Below are 8,319 nucleotides of genomic sequence, written 5' to 3'. Positions count from 1 at the left end.
AGTATCTGGGTGCCTCATAGAGATGGGAAGTCTTTAACTACATATTCTATCTCTATACTTATTATTCCATTTGGAAAACATGTCACATAGGGCCAAAGAGATCCAGTTATGCTGCAGATTCTGGTTAAATGAATACCTGATGAAGCGATAAACCTGTTTTAAAATGAATTTGCTGCTCCCATCAATTCCTTCCTACTCTGTTGCAAGCCTGAAAATGTATCAAATAATGAAACTGGATAATCTGCCCCTGCTAAATGCTACAAGTAATGTCCCCGGCTGCACATATGGTGAGCCCCTTATTTATTTAATTTCCAATTTAAAAAAATCCCAGAACTCTCTGTAGAGAAATGTCTTTTCCATCTTTCAGGTTAGTGTATTAAAAAAAAAAAAAAAAAAAAAACTGGCTGCATATGGAACTTAAATTGTATCAGGTTATTTAGACAAACATAGAATTAATTTACATGAAGTACGGTGTGACACTGCCATTAATTGTGATACAGTAGAGGATTACAGAGGGAGCAAAAAAAAAACAATGCCAGATTTCTGTGGTTGACTCTACCGCTGGACAGATAATCCAAGAAGCACAAGTTTCAGACTGGGGAGTTTGGAATTTGGCAGTTAACAGGTCACACCTGGTGAGGTTATCGTTCCCCAGGCTTTTGAACTCCATGTGAACAATCCCTGGGGTGAGGAAACATGTTCTGGTCCCAAAGTCCTTATCGAATTCACCCCTCCCAGAAGTACAGCTTTTATCCGAGTGCCTCATTTTGCCCTGGTGAGAGATTAGCATGCCTCATAAGAGCATTGAAACTAATTGCTACAACAAATTAATTAATTACATGCACAAAAGGAGTTATTCCCTTGCATGGAGAGGGCTAGAAAAGACAGCATATATCACTCTTAATAATTTAATTATAATGAAATAATAAAGGCATCTTGTTTCTGGAGGTCTTCAAAAATTGAAGGCTTAGGTGGGATTTTATTGGTGACTGGGGATGAGTTAAACAACCTTTTGGTGTCACTCTTCCTTTGTTGTTTTCTGATACCTGCAGCTAAGCTTTCAAATCATAACTGAGTTATAATTATGCAACCATATGAAAATGCAGTGTTAACCCACCAGCAGTAGAAAATGGATATTCACTTTATATTTTTTCCAGCTATAATGATGAGTTTATATTGAGCCCTGCTTTCAGACCCCACCCCCTTGGTGACCAATAGTATTTTTTTCTGAGATGACACCTTAAGCCTTCAATAATGGATGTCTATTGCCTTGCCTTCCACCTCCCTTCTGATAACAGCACCTCAGTGTTTCTGTGGAATATCAGCCTTTGACCATTTCAATCCACATGGTCGTAGGGGTTAAGGGGATGTTGATCCCCCTCTTAAGCTCTGGGCAGGAACATGGACCAAGCATGGTAGATGAGGGTGCAGCATCTACAGGGACACACTGACTGGTTTAGGAATGGGCATGGAATCATGAGACCTGGAATTCTTGCTGGGAATTTTAGAAGAGAGAAGTTTTGTATTTTTCTTGTGTCATTGCTAAACTAGCAGAATATAATTTGAGAGGCTCTGTTAGACCTCTGTGCCACTATCTGAAGAGCCTGTTGGAAGAAAGTAGACCTGAGAAAAAGAAGAGGGCAGATGCCTCTGGATCCGGCTGTGCCTGAAGTAGACTCCTGGACTTGGACTTCAGACATTCGGAAGCTAAAAATCCTTTCTGTTGGATTGAACTGGGTTTCTGTTATGTGAATACAACAGTCCTCTCACACACAGTGCTCTGGCCATCATTCCTATGAAATTTAAAAGGAGAAAATTGTAAACAGAGTTCCCCAAAAGTATATCTGTATCAAAGAGTCCAATGCAGTGTTCTCTGCAGTAAAATTCACATGAATTCTAAGGCCCAAGGGTTCCTGAGGCAGGAGGGAGCTGAGAGTTTCTCACTTTAAAGAAGAAAAACTTGGAAATTTGAAATGTGTTTCTGAGAAACTGGGAATGTTAGCATTCTGTTCTGTACCTGAATGTTTTCATTTACAACCAACATGTGAGTTAAAAAATGAGAGACAAACATTTCTTTCTTGCAAAGTTTATAAATTGATTATTCTGTAGGATGCTCAATATTTTACAGAGGGGAGAGATGGAATAGTTGACAAGTGGAAATAAAATATTTGTAAGTAAATTAGTGCTTCCTTATTCACAGGTGGTACATTCCAAGACCCCTAGTGGGTGCCTGAAACTGAAGATGGTGTTGAGCTCTATATGGACTGTTTTTTTTTTTCTGTACATAAATACTTAAAAAGTTTAATTTCTAAATTAGGCCCAGTAAAAGATTCACATCAATAACTAATAATCAACTAGAACAATACAATGACAGTCAATCTGATGACCAAGATGGCTACTGAGTGACGAAAGAGTGGGTAGCATACACAGCAGGGAGATGTTGGACAAAGGATGACTCACATTCCAGATGGGACAGAACAGGCTCATGGAAGGTTGCATCAAGCTACTCATAGTGGCATGCAATTTAAAATTTGTGAATCGTTTATATCTGGAATTTCCCATTTAACATTTTTGAACTGCGTTGACCATGGGTAACTGAAATTGTGAAAAGTGAAACTTCAGATAAGGAGACACTAGTGTCATGATTATTCATTGGAAACCTATTTGGAACTATTTTAATATGAAAGTTGATTTAATTAGGTGGAAAACAAGTGTTCACATGAGAAGATTATTGTAACCCCAGGCTGCGATATCTTCATATCTTTTGAGTTCACCTTTCCTTTTCTTTGGTTTTGTGTTGACTGAGTCTGTTAAGATTTTTATTTTTTAAGTGTTAATCACCTGGTCATGGAAGTCTGGAATAACATAAGGGCTGTTTGAACTGGGATAAGGGTAGCCTTCCATTGCCTCTTTCCTGCTCTTAGATGACAATTTCTGGGACTCAAAATAGAAGTCATGTCTTTTGAATAGCCAATACCCTGTTTTTTATTGGCTTCAGTTGTTCCCTGGGTCAGCAGGTATCAGCTAAGAGCAGTCTGTGTAGGAATGAGTGAGGCTAATTAGCTCTGATGGGAATCAAATGTAGGATCTTGGCCTTATTAGCATTATCCTCTATCCACCTGAGCAAACTGGATGTAGAGCAACAAATGAGAAGCTGGCAGGTCCAGCCTTTATTTTGGCCACAGGCTTCACCAACACAGGTGTCATTATATCTGAAAAGGAAGGAGTTGAAGTCAGTAACCTAATTCTGCCATTTCTCAGACCTGCCCACGAACTTTTGACCAGTTAGATGATACCAGTAAGTTAAAGTCACTTTTAGTTGAGGATGAGTTTAATCTTTAAAGGCAATATATTTTTTTTAATGTATTTTAAGTATCGACTATAACACTTTAGGTGTTGTAGATTGAATTGTGTTCCCCCAAAATTCTATGTTGGAATTCCAACTCCTAGCACCTCAAAATGGGACCATATTTTGAGATTGGGCCTTTATAGTTAAAACAGGGTAATTCAAGTAGGCCCTAATCCGACACGACTACCGTACTTAGAAGTTCACACACAGCTACTCACAGTGGGAAGGTGATGTGAAGAGACAAAACAGCCAGGGGCAAGCCAAGGGGAGAGGTCTGGACCAGACTTCTCCCATATGGCCCCCAGAATGAACCAGCCCTTCAGGAAGGAACCTCAATTTTGGAGCTAGCCTCCAGAACTGCGAGGTAAAACATTTCTGTTGTTTAAGGCACTGTGTGGTGCATTCTTATGGCAGTCCTAGCAAACTAATACAGAAAGCCAGTGTCTTAGGCCTTGTGCCTCAGGATATCTCCTTCACCCTTTCTCTGCAAGGTGGTTATTACCTTCTCATCTAAAACTCGGGAGGCTTGCCTGTGGACTCACAGCTGCCTGCTGCAAGAGATGGGATTTAACCTGTGTTTGACTCCAAGTTTAGTGGTTTTTACTTTTCCAAAAACAAATCCAGGAAGCTAAGGGAAATACACTATTTTCCTTAAAAAGGAAAAATATGAACATTTTCAGTGTTACACACAAAAAACAAACACCCATGTGCCTGCCACCTAAATTTGATAAGTGTTAACATATATTTCCTTTAGATCTTTTTCTCAAATAAATAAATGCTTACAGATATTTCTCTTCTCCTTCTCTCTGTAGATCATTCTGTTTTCTCCTCCATAAAGGCAAACACAGACACTAATCTGGTTTATATTCAGTTCCTATTTTAATATTTTCAGATATACATTTATCCATAAATAATGTGTTATTCCATGTGTTCTTATACAACAAAATAAATGGTATACGATACACATAATTCTATAACTTTTCACCTAGCATGGTTTTGAGCCTTATCCATGTGGACATAGATAGACAGATAGATCTAGCTGGCCTACTTTAACTGCTCTGTCGTATCCTGTGACATTTATTCTCTAGTAAAAACTCTGCACAAAGTAATGTTGCAGTGGCAATTATTGAGCTTGTCCTTAGTGCGTATGTGTGCGAGTTTTCCTTAGGTTATTATATGTAGAAACCAAACTGATGGGTTATGAGTAGGCATTTCTCCATTTTCAGTAAATATTACCAAATTGATCTGGAAGTGAGTAATGCCAAATCACACTTTCACTTACAGTGTATGAAAATGAACATTTTTCCACATTTTTGGTATTGTACACTTTAAGCTTTTGATTATCTGATGTAATTTTAAAACATTTTGTATATTTTATATCTACACAAACACAGACATATATATACATGTGTACACATAAATATATAACCATAAAGCATATAACATTGCTTCCAGGTTTTAAATTTATATACTAAAGGTATATACATTACACATTATACCATGACTTGCTTTTTTCACTCAATGTATTCATGAGATTTATTTAAATTAACATGTATTGTTCCAGTTCATTCATTTTCACTGCTATATAATCTATAAACATATTTCAACTTATGTATTCATTCTCCTCTTGATGGATACTTAGGATGTTTCTGACTTTCTAGCACATCAGTCAACATTGCTGTGAACATGCTTATGTATGTCTCCTTTTGCCTACACGTGAAGGTTCTCGATATGCCCAGCAGGGAAACTGCCGTCATAGGATAAATATGCCTTCAGTTTTACAGATAATGCCAAATTGTTTTGAGCAGTTCTATTTTATAATCCTACCAGCAGAGGAAGAAATTTGTCCTTTATATTCTTGTCAACACTGGCTGTTGCTAATGTTTTCAGCTCGTGTGTAACTCATAGGTATGAATCAATATCTCATTCTGAGTTAGTGTATGCTGCCGAACTGGTAAATAGGCAAAGCAACCCTGACTTGCAGCATTTGTCCATTTCCATTGCGTAAATCCTCCCACGTGACCAGTTTCAAGTTACCAACACGACAGCATTAATGTGGCAATGCTGACTTGGGAAGAGGTGGGAATGATCAACTTTCCCATGATGGTTCAACTTTGCTTACTTTGGGATGACAAATTTATTGTTAAATTTACATTTAATTAAATTTACCTTTCCTTGATTACTATTTACATTGAGCATCTTTACATATATTTTTTTCCACTATTTATATTTCTTCTACGAAATTCATTTCTCATTGATCTAAAATGTTTCCACTCTCGTAAATTAAATGTGTAAGTGGTTTACAGGTGTTTCAATCTGTTTCACTGGCATATTTACTTACTTATTCATCAATTTCACACTATTTCAAGTTACAGTGATAAAAATATCTCCCCGTTCGCCTTTTCCTTTCTTGTTCTTCACCAGAATCATTTGGTACTCTTGACAGAATGGCATAGTGGCGTCAAGGGCAGGGACACTGGAGGCAAACTAGGGAAGAATCTTCATTTTTTTATTACTATTTTTCTGACCCTGGGTAAGTTTTTACTGTCTCTGTGCCTCCATTTTCTCAGGTATAAAATGGAAATGATAGTGGAACCTATTTCATAGTTAAGGTTATTGTGGACATTAAAGAGTTGTTATTTTTAAAGTTCTTGGAATGGTGCCTGATGAACAGAAAATACTACTAAGTATTTGCTATTATTCCATAAATACCTTTAGAATCAACCCATCAAGTTTCCTAAAACAAGATACCAGGATTTTCATTGGAATTATATATATATATATATATATTTTTTTTTTTTTTGAGACGGAGTCTTGCTCTGTCTCCCAGGCTGTAGTGCAGTGGCGAGATCTCCGCTCACTGCAAGCTCCACTGCCTCCCAGGTTCACGCCATTCTCTTGCCTCAGCCTCTCTAGAAGCTGGGACTACAGGGGCTTGCCACCACGCCTGGCTAATTTTTTTTGTATTTTTAGTGGAGACGGGGTTTCACCGTGTTCGCCAGGATGGTCTGGATTTCCTGACCTCGTGATCCGCCCGCCTAGGCCTCCCAAAGTGCTGGGATTACAGGCGTGAGCCATCGCGCCTGGCCAGAATTTTATACGTTAGCTTCGGGGACAGTCAACATCTTAATAATAGTGAGTTTTCCCTTGCACGCAAATAGTATAGTTCTACATGTATTTAAGTCCTCTTTACTTTTTTAATAGTAAAGCTTTAAAAATTTTTTCAAAAGCTTGTGTAGATCTCTTGTTTTATCTCATACGAGGTACCTTTTGTTCATCATTGTTGTGCCTTAAAATTTCAGACATTCTCTTCTATATGAGTTTTAGGGTCAGTTTACATTTCAAAGAATTTGGAGGGAATTTTGATAAAAACTTCATTGAATTTGTAAACTAGTTTTGGGGATACTTTTCTAATATTCCCTTTATGAACATGGTATTTTTTACTTAGAATTTTTGAAGTTCTTGATTACTGTCATGCAAAACATTAGTGTTATGCTTAAGTACCTTATATTTTCTGTTGTCATTATAAATGAGATTTTTATTGCCATTTTCTGTTTATGATCTTGGAGAGAAATGCTATTACTTTTTACATGTTCATTCAGTTGCTGAACTCTGTTTTTATTATTTGATATTTTCTTGATTTATCTATGTAGATAGTAACATCTGCAAATAACGACAATTGTGTCTCTTTTTGTATAACTCACATGTTATTTCTTTTATCATTTTTTTGATGACTAGGGACTCCAAGAAAATGTTGAACTATAGGAGTGGTAGAAGGTAATTGTGGATATTTCTTTTGTGAGTACACAAAAACTAACAGTTCATGGCAAGAAGGAATCTGAAATCATATCAATAAGTTACTCTGTTAGATGTGATACCCCTTGGTGTATCTTGTACCACTTTGAATAGATCTTCTTTCTCTGCCTGATTTTGTAATACTATAGCAGGGAAAAAATTACATTCATTAAGATAAACACTGATCTTATCAGAACAGTCTTGAAATACTGCAAGCTATCAAGCTCAGGGTGGTGAACACAAGTTTTCCAAAATTCTGATTTTCCAATTTTCACTTGAAAAGTTGAGTTTTATCATTGGCAAGAGATACTGCTTGTTATCAGTTGTTTTCCTTGAAGTGAGAAGATGTGCTACATTTATTCTTGAGAAAAATGTATGCAGAAAAGCAAACTTTAATAGCTATAGTTTGTCCATCAGTCCTTCTTACAAGTAAAAATGGTGATCCATGAAAAAAACTGGTAGTTCGTTTTACAATTCAAACAATTGAACAATTGCTTTTCCTTAAGGTGACTTGAGTACTTTAGTATGCAGCAGAAAGTACTTTATTTGTATTTCCCATTTTGTCGCACTGCATACTAAAATGACATGTACTCAAGGATTGAGATTTAATATAATTAATATCATTTCATGAAGATCATCCTTATGCAAAACTGACTTGGGAGCTGAGTGAGGGTGGCGTGTGTTGTTTTCTGCAAGCGCATGTGAAAAATGCAGAACTCAAACTCGTGCACTTTGAGACGTGACAAAACTCTGGTATGGCTTCTAGTAACATAACATCATGTCCCTAGGATGAACCCAGTCCCCCTTAAAGTGCCTGCCTGAGAAAGTTCAATGCTGCCAGAAAAGCTTACTATTTGTTCTAGTCAACACACACACAGTAATAGGCCTCTGACCTCCCTTTCTTAGTTCGCTAACTAAAATGAGCTCAGGATTGTAAATACATAGTTCTTGCTGCTCACTGCGGGGCCATTCCTTTGAAATGCAGTCATCAAAAAGGATAAGGCCTCTCTCTCCCAGTCTCTGTGGGAGGATAGAAGCCTAACTTAGATAACTACCTGCTAGTAGACACAGCTGGCCTACTTACCTTCACACTGACCAACGCTTTGTACTTGTTCACTTCTCTGATTCTACTGAGTCCCTGCATTCGCCCCTTCCTCATTCTCCTTTTAAAACAC

The sequence above is a fragment of the Macaca mulatta genome, chromosome 12 (genome assembly GCF_049350105.2).
Source record: "Macaca mulatta isolate MMU2019108-1 chromosome 12, T2T-MMU8v2.0, whole genome shotgun sequence".
NCBI classification, from domain to species: Eukaryota; Metazoa; Chordata; class Mammalia; order Primates; family Cercopithecidae; genus Macaca; species Macaca mulatta.
Note: the sequence above shows the minus strand (reverse complement) of the source record.